The following is a 20,000-nucleotide window of genomic DNA, read 5'->3' as shown; positions in this document are numbered from 1 at the left end:
TTAAAGGCAATTATTGTTAAAATAGATTTATTAATGTTTTCTCAACTATTCTTAACCTTTCAATATATAAGTTTGAATCATAATTTCGATTTTTTATTGGTGCTTTATAATTTTGATCATGGTTGTATATATATCAGGCGGCCCGGCGTTGCCTGGTCGTAAAATAAGCTTAAATATAATATTTTAATTTATGGAAATTTTGTATTAATTATTATAGAGCCAAAACTCTAGGAATTATATAATTGTACTAAATCGGAAAATATGTTTAAATATGATTTTTTTATTAATGCAGATTTAGAATTTATTATTATTGGAAACAAATTTTTTTATTGAATACTATATTGTACCCAATATATAACAATGATTTCCCAAGTAAAAAAATGACTTGAGCTGCATCAGCTAGAACATAAACAAAAATATTTAGCGTTCAATCCTTAGTTGTTACCGTTTGGGCTATCTACAGATCAATGAGAACACGTTCACAATTGAGCGACTTGAATTGAAGAATACATATTTGCCCATATGAGGAAGTAACAGTTTTAATATACTTACTCCTGCTAAGGTCATTTTAAAAAAAAAAAAGTTTGACCTCTTAGCGACTATTTTTACCGGCTAAAAACCAAATCAAATTTGTTCCACAGGTCCAAATTCCCTATATGTCAAGTTGATGCACAATATAGAAAATATACATCAAAAGAATATAGCGTAATAATTAAATCAAACTATAAAAATGAATAATTTATTAATAAATGTCCGTTTTTTAAAGGAATTTGCAAATTAATTAAAATATATGAAGTCGCATATCCATGACTGAGTATACTAAGAAGTTGGTTTTAATAACTTTTTAATAGAAAACGTAGGTCTTTAATATTAATGTCAGTGCAATAAAAGCTCAACTTATATATATATATATATATATATATATATATATATATATATATATATATATATATATATATATATATATATATATATATATATAATATAAAGCTGAACGTCTGTGTGTGTGTCTGGTCACGAATAGGCTCCTATATAGTTGACTATTATAGAAAACTGATCACATATAATGATAGAAGATGTATCGAGACACAGGAATGGATATGTTTGATCTGGCATAATGATAATTCATTAAAATTGTGGGGTCGGCGAACGCGCCTGGTCCACAAAATATGGAAATAAAAAATTTAAAAAAAAAACAAACGTTTACAAGTGTTTTTGATATAGATGTACATAATAATACTTTGATAAGTATGTTTTAACTTAAATAGGGATGGTATAATAAAATTGTGGGGTCTGCGTTCGCGCCTGGCCTCCATAAAATGGAAATAGGCACAAACTTTAATAAAGACTTTTCATATCTATCTGCTTAAGTATACTTTGATAATTATGTTTCAGTTTGAAGAAATATGGTATAATAAAATTATGGGATTCTCGTTCGTGCCTGACTTCCATAGAATGGAAATATGTCACAAAGTTTAACAAGGTTTTTTAATATAGATCCACAGACTATTGTTATAAGTGTTTCAGTGTGAACAGGTATGGTATAATAAATTATGGGGTTTATCTATTTTATTTTTACTTTCACCATATTTTGCTTTGGTTTTGATACTCCCAAATTCGAAGTTATCTCTTTACAACCCTTCCTTTTCATAATCTATCATACTTTAATAAATCAGAGTCCGTTTTGTGTAGGCTGTTTTTGAACCCAGTCAACTACGGGTACTTTTGCTAGTATATATATATATATATATATATATATATATATATATATATATATACATATATATATATATATATATATATATATATATATATATATATATATATGCGTGTGTATGTGTGTGTGTGCGCGCCACAGTCTTTTCTCTTAACTGCTTTACAATCATGTATAATGTGGAAAATATGGATGAATAGAAGTTAAATTAAACCATCTGTCCATTAAGAAACAATAAAAATGAAAAATAATTAATGAAAGTTCATTTTTCAAAGAAATATGCAAATTAGTCAATCCTTCATGTAGTCGCTCGCATATTGATAACTAGTATAAGAAGTCTGTTTAAATAATTTTAAATAGAAAAAGTAGGCTTTTAATATCAACGCCAGAGCGAGAAAAAACTCAACTGCATATATATATATATATATATATATATATGTAAGTATTTTACCCCAATTTTGACCCCTTAACATTTATTATTTTGGTCTCAAATCAAAATACAAAGTTTTACTCGTGTCCAAGTTACCTACAATGAATTTCAAGTCGTTACACACAAAAGGTATTATTATACAAACACCGTGACAGCGTTAGGGTTAGGGTTAGGGTTAGGGTTAGGGGTTAGGGTTAGGGTTAGGGTTAGGGTTAATTCGCTGTCACGGTGGTTGTATAATAATTGCAGAGGAATTTGATAGAATCTGCAAAGGTCAACCCTTTCAACTTTGACCATTTGGCAGCTAAATTTTCATCCCAAAACTGATTAAAATGCTTGTCACATGTCTGAATACCCGTTATATAAAATTTCAAATGTTTAGACCCAAAATTGGCTGAGTAGTTTGTTAGACACCGCAAAGGTCAAATCTTTTTTTTAACTTTAACCCCTTAGTAGCTCAAATTTTCGACGTAAACCGATTAAAAAGCTTGCCCCTTCTCTGAATACCCTTCATGTAAAATTTCTAATGTTTAGACCGCAGAGGTAAAATATTTTAAAACTTTGACCCCAATTTTGACGCCTTAAAATTTATGTTTTTTGGGCTCAAATCAAATTATAGTTTGATCCATACCCAAGTAACCTACATTTAAAATTTCAAGTGTTTAGACTCAAAATTGTCGGAGGAGTTTGGTAGAGTTCTCAAAGGTAAAATCGTTGAACTTTGACCCCTTAATCGCCAAATTTCTGGCCAAAAACGGATCACAAAGATTTTCCCAAATATCAAATCTCGAGTCTGTAGACCTAAAATTGACAGAGTTATTGCGTAGGGAAATGTACACAGACACACAGAGACATTTTTACTTTATATATATATATATCACTAATTTTAATAGTATTCAAATATATAAATAAATAAATAACGTAAAGTTCTTTTAGATAGTTTAATAATTCTATGCTAGAGGTATGAATTTTTATTATTTTTTATGCTACATATACAGTAATAGAGGCACTTTTAATTGTTAATCTAGAAATTTTGGGTTTATTTGCAATAAAAAAAAAACATTGGATAATTCTATCGGCCCAAAGTGGGTATTTAAGTTTTTTAATTGTGTATCGGACCTAATACAGTACGTTTAAATACTAATATAAAGGATTGTGCCCATAAAAAGTGCGTCTATACAAAGAAGTATCAAGGCAAACAGATTATATAATAACTAGCGGAACCTGTGGAAATTCCACAGCGGATTCTTTCTTATGTGATATATTGATATTGGCATTCTGTGGATGTTCAGCGTAAATGGAGACGCTCTGATATTATTGTACCTATTTACTATGCCTCCCCACCGGGCAGAGTTAGACACCAGGGTCGTTTTTTAACGTGGAGAAAAGGTACAAAAATAAAAAATTGTCTCAGTCGTGAAGGACTGATCCTCCACCGAAAGAGAACAAGAAATGGAAGTGCAGCATCTGAAGAACAGATGGTATTTATTTGCTCCCCCACTGAGCAAATTAGGCACAAGGCCGTTTTTAATGTGAGGTAAAAATCAGCTCCCCTAAAAGTAGTCAAAAAGGGGGCACTCTGGTTACCAAAAATAATAATTGTCCCAGTATAGAGGGTTTCCCCTCCATTGACTGGTACAAATTATCTTAAGTGCAGCATCTGAAGAACAGATGGTATTTATTTGCTCCCCCACTGAGCAAATTAGGCACAAGGCCGTTTTTAATGTGAGGTAAAAACCAGCTCCCCTAAAAGGGGTCACTCTGGTTACCAAAAATAATAATTGTCCCAGTATAGAGGGTTTCCCCTCCATTGACTGGTACAAATTATCTTAAGTGCAGCATCTGCCGGAACAGATGGTATTTATTTGCTCCCCCACTGAGCAAATTAGGCACAAGGCCGTTTTTAATGTGAGGTAAAAACCAGCTCCCCTAAAAGGGGTCACTCTGGTTACCAAAAATAATAATTGTCCCAGTATAGAGGGTTTCCCCTCCATTGACTGGTACAAATTATCTTAAGTGCAGCATCTGCCGGAACAGATGGTATTTATTTGCTCCCCCACTGAGCAAATTAGGCACAAGGCCGATTTTTAATGTGAGGAGCGAAGGGAGGGGGAAGGGAAAAAGGGGACCAGCTCCCGAGAGGTGGGAAATGGGAGCCGGTTAATGGTCAGGCATGTGGGGCCGCCCCCACATCTGGTCTCTGCCAGTCATAGCTAGTCATAGCTAGTCATAGCTTGCAGCATCTGCCGGAACAGATACTACACTTTGATCTTTGTATTTATTTGCTTCCCCACGTAGCAAATTAGGCACAAGGCCGTTTTTTAATGTGGAGATGGAGGGAAGGGGGAAGGGGGGCACCAGCTCCCGAGAGGTGGGAAATGGGAGCTGGATCAGAAACTGTTGGTATGAAGGGTTGCCCCTTCAGTAACCAAGTTCAGATATGTGGGGTTGGCCTCACATATGGTCTTTGCTAGTCATAGCTGGTCTTTGCTAGTCTTAGCTTTGCAGCATCTGTCGGAACAGATGGTGTTTATTTGCTCCCCCACTGAGCAAATTAGGCACAAGGCCGTTTTTAATGTGAGGTAAAAACCAGCTCCCCTAAAAGGGGTCACTCTGGTTACCAAAAATAATAATTGTCCCAGTATAGAGGGTTTCCCCTCCATTGACTGGTACAAATTATCTTAAGTGCAGCATCTGCCGGAACAGATGGTATTTATTTGCTCCCCCACTGAGCAAATTAGGCACAAGGCCGATTTTTAATGTGAGGAGCGAAGGGAGGGGGAAGGGAAAAAGGGGACCAGCTCCCGAGAGGTGGGAAATGGGAGCCGGTTAATGGTCAGGCATGTGGGGCCGCCCCCACATCTGGTCTCTGCCAGTCATAGCTAGTCATAGCTTGCAGCATCTGCCGGAACAGATACTACACTTTGATCTTTGTATTTATTTGCTTCCCCACGTAGCAAATTAGGCACAAGGCCGTTTTTTAATGTGGAGATGGAGGGAAGGGGGAAGGGGGGCACCAGCTCCCGAGAGGTGGGAAATGGGAGCTGGATCAGAAACTGTTGGTATGAAGGGTTGCCCCTTCAGTAACCAAGTTCAGATATGTGGGGTTGGCCTCACATATGGTCTTTGCTAGTCATAGCTGGTCTTTGCTAGTCTTAGCTTTGCAGCATCTGTCGGAACAGATACTACACTTTGATCTTGGCCAAAAGGCCAAAAAAACAGCAAATGTATTTATCTGAGCAAGCAGACACGCCTGGCGTAGCCCAGTCGCAAAATACGCTTAAATATGATATTTTAATTCATGCAGATTTCGTATAGAGTCTATTTTCTATCGATTCTTAAATATTATAAAGTTGTGATTTCAAAAATAAAAATATATATATATACATGACTTGGGTGCATGAACTTGAATCAAAACCGAAACCAAAAGTTATGAAGAAAAAAATATCCCTATCTCTACAATTATATAAATGCAACTTTGTGTATGTGTGAGAGGTCGTCCCTTATAGGCTTCGAATCGGCCGAAGAGATTTTCTTTAAAATTTACAGAACTTTAGTGTATATGTTTGGGAGTGATCTGAGTTAAGTTTTGTCTCAGAATACCCCCGATAATTACCGATAATCGAAACCTATATTTTAATTTATCTGTCATCGGTAAAGCCATTTTTTTCCATGCCGTCGCTTTGCAACAAAGATAGAACAATGAACCGTAAAAATTCTACTGTGGGCAAGTGGATAGCGTGTTTTCTTTTAAATTATTTCTTTTTTGCATGACGTGGTCTGTAGGTTCAACCCCCCCCCCCACGTAAATTTCTTAATGTTTTTTTTTTTTTGTTAACTGGAAAGAAGTTTATATGAAATAATTTTCTAAAAGAAACAGTGGGTTCTCAAGAGTACAATGTAGAATAACATATATTTTGGACTAAGTTACTGCATGGGGGCATGTGAAGCTTACCCCCGGGCGATTTCACGGATTTTGATGACAATAAAAATATAGGAGTGTGAAATATTCATTAATCATTGTTACAATCCCGGGCAACGTCGGGTCTCCCTGCTGGTGTATATATATAACTTAAGTACCTACAACTAGAATTGAAACCGAAATCAAAACTTATGAAGAATTCTTGGTAAAATTATCTATTACAAAAAATGGAAGTTCATCTTATAGATCTCACCTGTCTGTCTGTTTAAATGTATGTATGTATGTATGTATGTATGTATGTATGTATGAACCCTTTTTCGGGGTCAACGGCCAACAAGCACCGTGTGTGTTTGTGTGTATTTCTGTGTGTGTTGGGGTGGAGAGGGATCCCGTAAGCCGTGATGAAGGCAACATTTCTAAGAGAAGCAAATCTCTTATTTAAAAAACCATAAAGCGGGAGACCAGTATCCGCATTAAGATGGTCTGCAGTTTAACTTGTTGCTGGCTATCTTGCTCTTGCTTGTTGCTGGATCTCAACATTTTGAACCGAGAAAGCTGTCGTACAAAGCTAAGACTCTGTAACATCATCTGTGTATAGATACTCCCTCATGCATTTGTCTATAAAAATGGTCCTGTGGCGATGGAAAAGTTGTGACGCGTGGAGGCTTGAAATGCTGGAAGCATGTAATAATTGATCTCAATGACCATCTTCAGTGTCATGCCTGCTTGAGCGTGTGAATTCCCCAGTAGGATTAAAAAAAAGTCATTTTTGTGCTCATGGACTTTAAGTGTCTGAGGGAGTGGCACTCGTCTGACGAGACGTTGCAAGCATTGTGTATGTATGTATATATGTATGTATGCCTGCCTAAAATATTCGACAGAGACCACGGATTTCCACAATATTGGTACCGTTTTGAAGTTCGACCCTTCGGACGACAAATATCGAAAGATTAGCTAAAAAACATTCATTTCTTCACTCTCAACTGGGCACTTTTGAAGGGTCGCTTTTTACGCCGATATTTTCGAAAGTCATCCCTTCTTATCGATTGACTAGCCTTAATTTAAACCTTCGCCACTTCCGGTTTGGCTATGGACGCAACGGCAAAGACGTCATGTTTCTTTTCACATTCTCTTTCTCCTTCGCGGTACAGGTTCGAGCCTGCCTGCCTACTACCACTTTTTTTTTTGTTTTGCTCAACACACATCTCCAAACACTCAGGCAACGCCGGGCACACACGCATTTGATCGGTATATTCATGCTAGATTAAGAGTGTAAATCTTTCGGCACTTCCAGTTTGACGATAGACGCAACAGCAAAGACGTCATGTTTTTTTTTTCACGTTCTTTCCTCCTTCGCAGTACGGGTTCGAGTCTGCCCGCCTACTAATTTTTTTTTTGCTCAACACACACCTCCGAACACCCGGGCAACACCGGGCACCAAGGCTGGTAACAATTAAACGGCAGAAAAAAGATGTAATGTGACACACAAAATAACAGAGACACTATCGTGTTAGTATATAGATTATAATTATTAAAAATATGAAGTAAACACTAAGTGTCTATGCATAAAAATTGATAATGAGATAAACCTTATTGTATGACGGACAGATAATATATTGTTGGGTATATATTACAAAAAACAACTTTTTAGTTGTCATAACTGGATTCTTGTGGAAGGCCTATTTCATAGGCTGTTGTGACTGGTTTTTATGCTTTTTGTGTCGAAAAGTTGCCTGGCGGGTATACTTATAATTTAAAACTATTATAAAATTAAATTCCGGATGTGGACCGAAAAAATGAGGCTTTTGCAAATGAAACAAAAGTTTTAAATGAACAATTAAAACGTGTATAAGTGATAAAAATTTAACACACACACACATCTATCGGTCTGTGTGTGTGTGTCTCTCTCTCTCTCTCTCTCTCTCTCTCTCTCTCTATATATATATATATATATATATATATATATATATATATATATATATATATGGCTGGTTTCTTCTATGCAAAGCAACCATTTATTAAGCCGCCTGACGAAGACCTGATCTTAACCGACCATTTGTCCGAAACATTAGCATGCCCAGTGGCGCGACTATATATATATATATATATATATATATATATATATATATATATATATATATATATATATAGAGAGAGAGAGAGAGAGAGAGAGAGAGAGAGGATCCCCGAAGCTACATTACACTGACAATTTAGGAATACAAATTCTTGCATCTTTAAAAGTTCAAGCGGCTAAAAAAAAAAAAAAAAAAAGCGGTAACTTTCTCTATGGGCATCTTTCGTTTCACTCCACTCTCGTTTCACTCCACTAACTATGGATGGACTTGTAGAGTAGACTTGGCACTGAAATGTAGAAGTCGAGAAACCCTGGTATCTTTTCTACTTATCTAAGCAGTGCTCGTTATAAACTCTTATCAGGCAGGTAGGCTTTCTGAGGTTATTGATTCTTTTCAGGCCATGTATATGAGTGTTCTTAAAAGTGGTGTTATTCTAAGAAGCGGCGAGCTTTAAATTAAAATAAATTGAATAAAAATATTTTTATTATACAAATATGTCATTTATCCTAAAGATGAATACTTGGCATTTATAATTAAAATATCAGTTCAGGCATATGATTGTGGCCGCCGAGAATATAGATTCAGGCCCTTGCACTGAAAAATGGCGTCATGATCTGAAGTCCTAGCGAGCAAGATGTGTCGAACAGTCAGACTGTCGATAATACAAAATTTTTACAGATTTTTAGTTACTACTACCATGATTGCATTTATGCCGTCTATCTAATGTTACCTTTTTATAAAAATCGATCTTTCCTCAAATGTCATAAATTATTTTCTATAAATATAATTAAAAAAATGCATTTCATTGTGGTGTCATTTTCCTGAATATTAAAACCACGAATTTTGTCTTAAAAGAAACTAATAAAGCATGTTAACGCTTTTTACTAAGAAAACAGACAGCACAGTTTATTTTTAGCATAAAAATGCAGTTTTCATTTTAAGAACAAACCATATATATTCTGCAAATATAAAGGCATTTATATGTATATGTGTAATAGTGTTCAAATACATATTTATAGCAAGAGAGCTTCGCAAACGTTTCTATTAAAAGAACTCACTAGACTGTTAGTCTGATGAATTCCTTCGATGAAATGAGACACTTGCTATAAGTGTATATATTTTATACTACTAAAAAGCTCTTGAATATTGAATCTCTCTCTCTCTCTCTCTCATATATATATATATATATATATATATATATATATATATATATATATATATATATATATATATTTGTCCGTATTTTCTGTTCCTAAAGACAAGTTTTAAAATAATGCTGTAGTGTTGTTTTCTACAGCATTATTTTTAAAACTTGTCTTTAGGCAAAGAAAATACGGACACATTTGGACAATTTTCGTAATTTTCCGCTGCAATTTGATACAACGGAAGGACACACACACACACACACACACACACACACACACACACACACACACACATATATATATATATATATATAATATGATATAAATGCGGGAGTGCCCCAAGGATCTATCCTTGGACCTCTGCTGTTCCTGATATTCATAAATGACCTCCCCGACAAGATTGCCTCTGAGATGGGTATATATGCTGATGACACCACACTCTATAGCAGGCACGACAGGAAAACAAACGAACATATATCTAAAGTAATGGCAGAAACACTAGAGGATGTCCTCCAATCAGTAGTGGAATGGGGACAAAAATGGATGGTAACGTTCAATGCCACCAAGACAAAACTGGTTTCATTCAATAATAACAAGAAACCTTCTCTACCACCTATAGCAATGGCCAACGACTCTTTATCTGAGAGTACGTCTCTCAAGCTCCTTGGCCTAACGTTCACAGGAAACATGAGCTGGAACAATTACATCGAGGGCATTGCCAGGGCCGCTGCAAGGAAGGTGGGCTCTCTCTACCGTGCTAGAAAACTTTTAACACCCGAAAGTATCCTGTACCTCTATAAGGCCACTATTCGCCCATGTATGGAGTATTGCTGTCATATTTGGGCTGGTGCAGCGGCTACTAGTCTCTCGATCCTTGACAGGGTTCAAAAGAGAGTCGCAAATCTGATAGGCCCTAAACTGGCATCTAAACTTCAGCCTCTGTCCCATCGTCGAAACGTTGCATCCCTCTGCCTGTTCTACAAGTATTATAATGGTGAATGCTCTGAAGAACTGCAAGCACTTGTGCCCCGACGACGTGAACACCCTCGACAGACCCGACAAGCTGCAAAATCCCACCCCCACACTGTAGAGATACCTAGATGTAAAAGATCTTTCTACTCCAGTAGTTTCTTCCCCAGAACTGCTAGACTTTGGAATTCCATTCCAGGTCACTGCTTCCCCAACTGTACTGACATGCATAAGTTCAAGTGCAACGTGAACCAACATCTCGCTGCCCTAATCCCTACATAGTACCCCAGTAGATGTTTCCCCTGATAGTAGCCCCCTACACCAAAGTGGCAATGTGCCTTGTTTGGGGTGAAAATGTAATTTAAAAAAAATATATTAATTCTTTAATATTTATAATATATTTTAATTTTACCATCTTGGATCATTTTGGTAAATTTAATTGTAACTTTTATTATATATATATATATATATATATATATATATATATATATATATATATATATATATATATATATATATATATATATATACCAGCATCACAATGGCTGGACACAACCGATTTATGACTGCATTAGCATGTGAAATTTATTTTACCGCTTCTCTCTATTGACACATGTTTGGCACACTCCTTTTCGTTATTTATCTCTTTCGGTTTCTCTTTGAAACTCCGTAATATTTTCCCTTTCTTTTCTTCCTCTCTTAACAATTTCCTCTATTCTTTTCAATTCATTTTAATTATAATTTCTTTCTTTCTATTCTTAATCTTTAATTTTAATTCTAATTACATATAATCTATATTTCTCCTCATCCCTCTTCTTCTCCTTTTCTTTTTCTCCCCTCTCACTCCTCTTTCTCCCCTCTCTATCCAGCACTTCAACTCTTGTTTTTTATGCTCATTTGTAATTTCAAAGAATCTTTCCTTTTAATTTATTTTGACTTGAATTATCTGAAGAGATCGGCAGGATAATATTATTGTCCTGTCGATAGAAACAATTTGTAATGATTTAAGCAAAAAAAAAAAAACAAAAAACCCCAAAAAACCCGAGGTTAAAATAGTAAAAACATATTTAACTCTATTAAAGTATTGAGCACTTTTTTCTCTTTTTTTTACCAATTTTACCTCCTAATATATATATATATATATATATATATATATATATATATATATATATATATATATTGTAAATAATTATGTATATAATGATTATAAAGAAGTTATTCACACACACGTGTTTCGCCTTGTCTACCACTCATCATCACATCTGACTATATCCAAGCTCAATCCCACAACCACAAACCTATGATTAGTTGTGTTACTCGGCTGAAATTACGTGCTAGATTATCAGCTTAAATTTATGTCGATTTTTTTCTATCAATAATTATATTCGGTATGAGTTAATATCCCTGGGAGTTTAGAAAGAATCGTTCCCCTTATAACTGAATAGTCACCCCACAGTTTTTGGACGTGTATGAATACATACATACATACATACATACATACATACATACATACATACATACATACATACATGTTTCATATAAGTGCAAGGATAATTCCTGTTTGTTTTTCATGCAATCCATTTTTCTTACTGGCGGAATAATGTTCCAACGTTGTGTTCAAGTGTAAATAGAAATTTTCTATATTCGCGAACGTTTTCGACTTCCATGAGTTGTTTTCAGGCGAATAATGAATTAAAAATTGCGTAGGTGAATTTTATTGAAAAGGCGATTAAAATCGTTAAAAATCATTAAAATCACTTAAGTGGCCTTCCTCTTCATACCGAGCCTGATTGATGGTTGGTTTATTCATACGGATTTTAAACGATTTTCATCGTCTTTTCAATAAAATTCACCAAAGCAATTATTAATTCACCATTCGCCTGAAGACGACTCATGGAAGTCGAAAACGAGCGACTACAGTAAATTTCCTTTACGCTCGAACAGTTCACTTTTATAGATATACTAGCATTTTAGCCCAGCGTTGCCCGGGTGTTTGGATGTGTGGGTTGAGCAAAAAAAAAAAAAAAAAAAAAGAAAAAAGTAGTAGTAGGAAGGCAGGCTCGAACCCGTACCGCGAATGACGAAAAGAACGGGAGTAAAAACCTTACGTCTGTGTCGTTACGACCAACGCAAACTGAAAGTGACTTAGGTTTTAATTAAGGCTAGACAATAGAAAGGAGAGGATGACTTTCAAAAATATCGACGAAAAAAGCCACCCCGCCCCTCTAGAAAAGTGCCCACGTTAAGGTGAAGATATTAATGTTTTTAGCAAATCTTTCGATATTTGTCGTCTGAAAGGTCGAACTTAAAAACGATACTTATCTTGAGAAAATCCGTCGCTTCTGTCGAAAGTTTGGGCAGACATGCAAACATACATACATACATTTATATATTGGGAACTAAATGTTTTCGACCCAAACCAATGAAAAAGCTTGCCCTATCTCTGAATATCCTTTATGTCAAATTTCAAATGTTTAGACCAAAAAGTGTCTGAGTAATTTGGTAAAAACCGCATTGGTCAAATCAAATTTTTTAAAACTTTGACCCCTATTATGACCCCTTAATATTTATTGTTTTGGGCTCAAATCAAGTTATTAAGTAAGATCCATGTCCAAGGAACCTATATCTAAAATCTCAAATGTTTAGACCCAAAATTGTCGGAGGAGTTTGGTAGTGTTCTCAAAGGTTAAATCGTCGAACTTTGACCCTTTAACAGACAAATTTCTGTCCCAAAACGAATTAGACTGATTTTGCCAAATCTCAGTACCACGTATATCAAATTTCGAGTCTGTAGACACAAAATTAACAAAGTTATCGCGTAGGAAAATGTACACACACACACGTTCACTTATATATATATATATATATATATATATATATATATATATATATATATATATATATATATACATAATAGACTAGCATGGGTGCCCGGCGTTGCCCGGGTGTTTGGAGGTGTATGCTGAGCAAAAAAAAAAAAATCAATTTTTTAAACTTCCACCCCTATTATGACCTATTAAAAATTATTGTTTTGGGGTCAAATATAGTTATTAAGTTAGATGCATGTACAAGGAATCTATATCTAAAATTTCAAGTGTTTAGATCCAAAATTGTCGGAGGAGTTACGTAGAGTTCTCAAAGGTCAAATCGTTGAACTTTGACCCTTTCGCAGCCAAATTTCTGGCCTAAAACCGATCACCAAAAATTTCCCAAATCTCAGTACCCTGTATATTAAATTTCGAGTCTGTAGACTAAAAATTGACAGAGTTATTGCGTAGGGAAATGTACACAGACAGACACATAGACAGACACAGAGACACATTCACTTTTACAGATATGTAGACTTACATGGGTGCCCGGCGTTGCCCGGGTGTTTGGAGGTGTATGCTGAGCAAAAAACAACAAAAAAAAAAACAACAAAAAACAAAACAAAAAAACAGTCAATTTTTTAAAAAGTTTGGCCCCCTTATTGTTTTGGGCTCAACGCAAGTTATTAAGTTAGATCTATGTCTACGGAATCTATATCTAAAATTTCAAGTGTTTAGACCAAAAATTGTCGGAGGAGTTTGGTAGAGTCCTCAAAGTCCAAATCGTTGAACTTTGAGCCTTTAATAGCAAAATTTCTGGCCGAAACCCGATCACATAGATTTTCCCAAATCTCAGTTCCCTGTATATCAAATTTCGCGTCTGTAGACTAAAAATTGACAGAGTTATTGCGTAAGGAAATGTACACAGACAGAGACACAGACTGACACACAGACAGACACTCAGATACACAGACACGTTCACTTTTATAGATATGTAGATAGACTAATAGATTAAACAAAAATATATACGTGTACATTAATATATATGGAAACAATTTCGTGTTTACTATAAACTTTTTGCGCAAATATTATGCAAGTATAAATCGCGTAGAATATCTGCATGGATATAATTACACATAATAGTTAACTAAAGATGATCATCCCATAAGAAAACCGAAAAAAAAACCTAATAGGGAATAATTAAAATGAATGTTTAAAAGAATATGCAAATTAACTAGATCTTTTGCTAGTGAATGCAATCCCAGAACCCATATATAAGAAAATTGTATTTTCTTTTTATAAATAAATAGAAAGGAAAGGGGTTTTAATATGAATATCAATACACACAAAAGAAAAAACAGAGTTTAGACATATATATATATATATATATATATATATATATATATATATATATATATATATATATATATATATTCGTTACTTATGTATTTACTTAATTATCGTCGACAAAATCGTTATCCACGAACACGTGTTTTATCCGTATTTACATCCAGACTCGATTTATTGTATTCTATAATGTTAAATACATGAGGCTGGAACTCCGAAGAATGTACTCGCCATTGGTTGATGGATGGGTGGAGACAAGTGCAAAAATAAAACGACATTAATTGAAATTCATTTTTGGTAAATCTCCCCCTCCTCTTTATTGAGCGACATTCGGGGTTTGGCGCGAATCGATGAGGACTCCAAGCCCTGAATTCCGCAGTGACATTTCTATTCTTTTCTTTATTTCTATGATTTTTTAACAACAACAACAAAAAAAAAGTCGCATCTTCTTTTTTTTCTGGATGTGAACGCAGACCCCACAATACTGTTGTATGCACTTAAATTTAGGTTTATTTATCGGCGGGAAGCTATGACACAAGGATCGGAAAGTGTGATTGAAGAACCAACACCTTAGACGAAGAGCAGTCTGGCCTGCAAAAAAACAAAAAACAAAAAAAAAACCCAAAACGCCTGGGCAGCCCTGTCGACATTCCCCGGTAGGGGCGTCTCAGGCGATTAGCAACAAAGTAAGTACTTCTAAAAGGGAGGAGGTGAAGCCTGGGAATGTGGGCCTCCTTGAACAGGGCAAGCAGCATACCGCAAGCAACAATGATAGGGCCATTTCAATAATGGCCCGTGCCTTTTGACTGTGGTGTCGAAAAAAAACCAAAAAAAAACCACCACCACCACCACCACCACCACCACCACCACCACCACAACAACAACAACAACAACAACAACAACAACAACAACAGCTGAGCTTTTTATTAAGGTTTATCTAAAAAAACACTAGAAGGATTTTGTGAACGGACAGACGCGTAGATACGCGCTACAACTTTATATATATATATATATATATATATATATATATATATATATATATATATATATATATATATATATATATATATAATATAGATTAATCCTAGACGAAATCGTAATATGACATAAAAGACTGACTAACGAGGGACAGGGACACTCCTCTTTTGTAAATAAAAACAACTTCGATGTCAACGAGAACGACAACGATTCTAAAAAGACAATTTTAAAATGAACATACTTCATAACTGTCACGTAAAATATATTGATATCAGCACTGATACTCAATCTCTTTTGTTCCCCCCTTCTTCTTATCTCCCCTCTCCTTCTTCTTCTCTACCATCACCACCACCACACTCTCCCTTTTTGTCGACCTCCCCCCCCTCCCGTTCTCTTTTTCTTCTTTTATGCCTCTATATTCTCTTCCTTCAACCTTCTTCTTTCTTCTTCCTCTTTCTATTCTCTTCTTCTGGCCTTTTCCATCTCTTTGACCCCCCTACCTCTTTCCCTCTCACTTTTCTTTTTTTTCTCCTTCTCTTCTTTTTATTTCGTGAACTAAGTTCTGTCTCTTCTTCGTCTTCTTTTCTTTCTTCCTTATTTTTTTTTTTATTACTCCAGCCCTTCACTTCGCGTTTATCTGTTTCCATCGTTACAAAAGTTGTTCATCGATCAGTTTTATTCTTTCTCAATTTCGCATTCGTTGGAGTTTGATCACCGAGAGCGCTCTCTCCATGGGGTTAATCACATTGCAGGCAAAGGTAAGATCGAATATATTTAACCCGTTTTCATCCTTCTAGGATCTCATAAACTTGAAATTATATATATATATATATATATATATATATATATATATATATATATATATATATATATATGTATATATATATATACGCACACACATACACACACATATATACACACACATATATATATACACACAGATATATATATATAATTTCAAGTTTATGAGACACACACACACACATATATATACACATATATATACATATATATATATTTATATATTTTTTTCTGTAGAAATATATTTTCTTATTATATATCAATCCTTATTTAAGAAGCTCAATGTAATTACAGAGCAATATAGAGAATAAATGACAAAAGGTTATATTTCAAAATTCATGCTGTAGGCTATCTTATAATTTATTCTTTTAATTCAGTTGGCTTATATAATTCTTGACAGTATCTGTTTCGTAGCGCAAATTCAATCATTATTATTATATCAATCAATGAATCTATTATGCCCTTAACTCATCAAAAGAAATAGCAACAATCAATCCGTCAAAAGGAATTGAAATGTGATTTGACATGATTAAAATCCGAAAATTGGAAGAGAAGCTGCAAATACCTTTATATTTTTCCATTACGCCATATTGAATTTTTATCAATAGCATAAGAGATTCACTGATTGATATAATAATTAAGTGATTGATTTTGCATCATGAATTTTGGAATATAACGTTTTGTCATTTATTCTCTCTCTCTTCCTCTCCCTCTCTCTCTCTCTCTCTCTCTCTCTCTGTATATATATATATATATATATATATATATATATATATATATATATATATATGAAAGGGAACGTGTCTGTGTGTCTGTGTACATTTCCCTACGCAATAACTCTGTCAATTTTTAGTCTACAGGCTCGAAATTTGATATAACGGGTACTGAGATTTGGGAAAATCTTTGTGATCCGTTTTTGGCCAGAAATTTGGCGATTTTATTTTTTTTTATCTTATTTATTTAATAAATTTGGACCTTTATTTATTTTTATAGTTTCCTATTAGATAGGGGTTTTCATTTAACTATTACGTTCAATGATATTTATGCATATTTTCTACATTGTGGATTTTCCCATGGCATTTACGATGAAAAAAAGTTCTAGCACATACATTATATATATATATATATATATATATATATATATATATATATATATATATATATATATATATATATATATATATATATATATTAGTAAATTATGAAAATATATATGCCAGTTAAGCTTTGACGAATTCTCACAAGAATGAAACGCGGAATATTCGGTGTAGCTTAATTGCCATATATATTTATTTTCATAACTTACTACGCAACTCTATGTATTGATCACTGTTGAAATAAATAATGAAAATTTACGCATAAAATTATATCTTCGTATGTTAATTAATTTGATTAAATGAAGTAGTCACACCCCCCCCCCCCACACACACACACATACACACACACACACACACACACATATATATATATATATATATATATATATATATATATATATAAGTGACTTTGTTTGTGTGTGTGCGCGGAATGAACTCTACCGACTCGTCTGTCAATTTTTAGTCTACAGACTTGAAACTTGTTATATAGGGGATTTCTAGTGGTAATTGTTTGGTGGCCCAGACGTAGAAGTTTAGCAAATGGTGTCAAAGGTGGTTTCATGGCTGGGTTCGACTGACCGGAATTGTCATCCTACACTGATGATTGTGTAAGCATGGAACACTAGTGTCTTTAGATATGAAGGAATAATTATTTTTTTTAATTATAATTGTTAAGGCCCTTTGAGAATACTTACAGATTAGAGCCCGAACTGAGCGTTTATTAGTTAATTATCTTCATTCATGTGGCAATTGTTCGGTGGCTCAGCGGTAAAGGCTTTACAAATGGAGTCAAAGGTAGCTAAGGGGCTGGGTTTGAATCTCCCGACTGGCAAGAATTATCATCTTACACCGATGATTGCCTAAGCATGAAACACTAGTGTATGTAGATAAAAAAGAATAATTATTATTAACTTATAATATATATATATATATATATATATATATATATATATATATATATATATATATATATATATATATATAACAGCAAATAGTTAATAAAACATGTTAAAAAACACTTTGAAAAAGAGTTAAAAACATATTTAATCTGATAGGACCATGTTGCGCAGTGATACAAAAAAACGAACTGTAATATTCCAGAACACCTGTATTTAAGGATTCATCCGCGAAAATCAAATCAGTTTTCTTCAGATTTCTCCAGCGCGACAGGTGTCTAAGAAACTCCGTTAAAAGGAAGACGTTAAATCCCTCGTCTTTACTTTAAGGAACACAACTGCATGAGGTGATTGGATTAGGGAACTACGTAAATATAAAAAAAGAATTTGAATTAAAATGGTCAATAGTAGATAAAACTAGAAAGTACAAACCGAGTAAATCAAAAAGATGTAATCTTATGCTTACTTGAGGTATACCGCAGAGTGAATTCTGAAGAAGACAATTTAAATCAAAAGTTAGATGTCATGCAAAAGCTGTCTTCATAGAAATAAATTCCTGTTATCACGCCTAAATTAAAATAAATTTAAAAGAGGATAAATTTTCAGAATATGTCGAGAGTGTAAGTCTGCAAAGTGAATATTAAATTTAATACTAAAATTTTAAAATGGTGCAATAGATAAATAAAATAGATTATTAGATCATCAACATAACATAATTATAATAATTATAACTTAAATAGGAGAAATAGAAGTAATTTTAATTTTAATACTCGTTATAGGTAATAAAATAACACGCGAGTAATTTCAATAACGCAATAATGAAAAAGAAATCTAACATTTAGTCGCTGACAAACATATCAGGATGGATTAAAATAAATGTAATCAAAATATACAGTTGAAGAAAACTAAGTGAGATTGTTATAAAAGCTTAAAATTAAACAAAGGTTATTAATAAATGTTAAAGTCAAATATTAAAATATGAAGCCATTGAATTTTGATAAATTAATAAAAATGGACAAAATAGAGTTATCTCCCTTGGAACATAAAGATATTACGAATGATAATGAAGAGGAAGATAAATTAAAATAAAATACTTAGATATTGATAAGAATTGAAAAGTTGAATTCAAAATTTAAATTATTGACATAAACAGTACCGTATAAAGATAAATTCCAATTAATACTATTCAAATTAACCTTTTAATTACAGTTTCTTTCTTAAGAAATAAAATATCAAACAAAAATCAATAAGTAGATAGTAATATGTAAAAAGAATTTATACGAAACTATCGTAGATTGAGGAAGAAATAGTGGAACGTCTAAGTAGATACAAGCATTTGGAAGTGAGATTAGTATTTGAGGAAATAAATCAATAAAATACTTAAGATAAATAATTAGAAAGAACACAAGATTAAATTAATATTTAAAATAGGTAATTGGTTGTAATATCATTTAAACAGTAGAAATACGAAAATGGGGCGATTACCAAATTCGAAGGCTATCGATAAAATAAAAAGCAAAAAGATAATATTAGAGTGGTATAGAGGTATGTCCAACTGCTTGATTACTTAAAATAAAGGTTATTAATGCATTCATATACATAACTAGTTTATTTTGCCGCCTGAAGCTATTTTGGAATATTTTTATATGATATATTTAAAATTGTTCAAATGCTTATGAAACCATTGTAACGCATAAGAAATACACAATATGACGTTCTCATTTTATATTTTGTTGTCTTGATTTTGGTGAAAATATTATATATATGTGTGGCCTTGCAAGGTCACAAGGGAAGCAACTAAGCAATGTGAAATTTCATA

This window comes from Euprymna scolopes, chromosome 21 (assembly GCF_053919585.1).
Source record: "Euprymna scolopes isolate OS-2025 chromosome 21, ASM5391958v1, whole genome shotgun sequence".
In the NCBI taxonomy this organism is placed as follows: Eukaryota; Metazoa; Mollusca; class Cephalopoda; order Sepiida; family Sepiolidae; genus Euprymna; species Euprymna scolopes.
Note: the sequence above shows the minus strand (reverse complement) of the source record.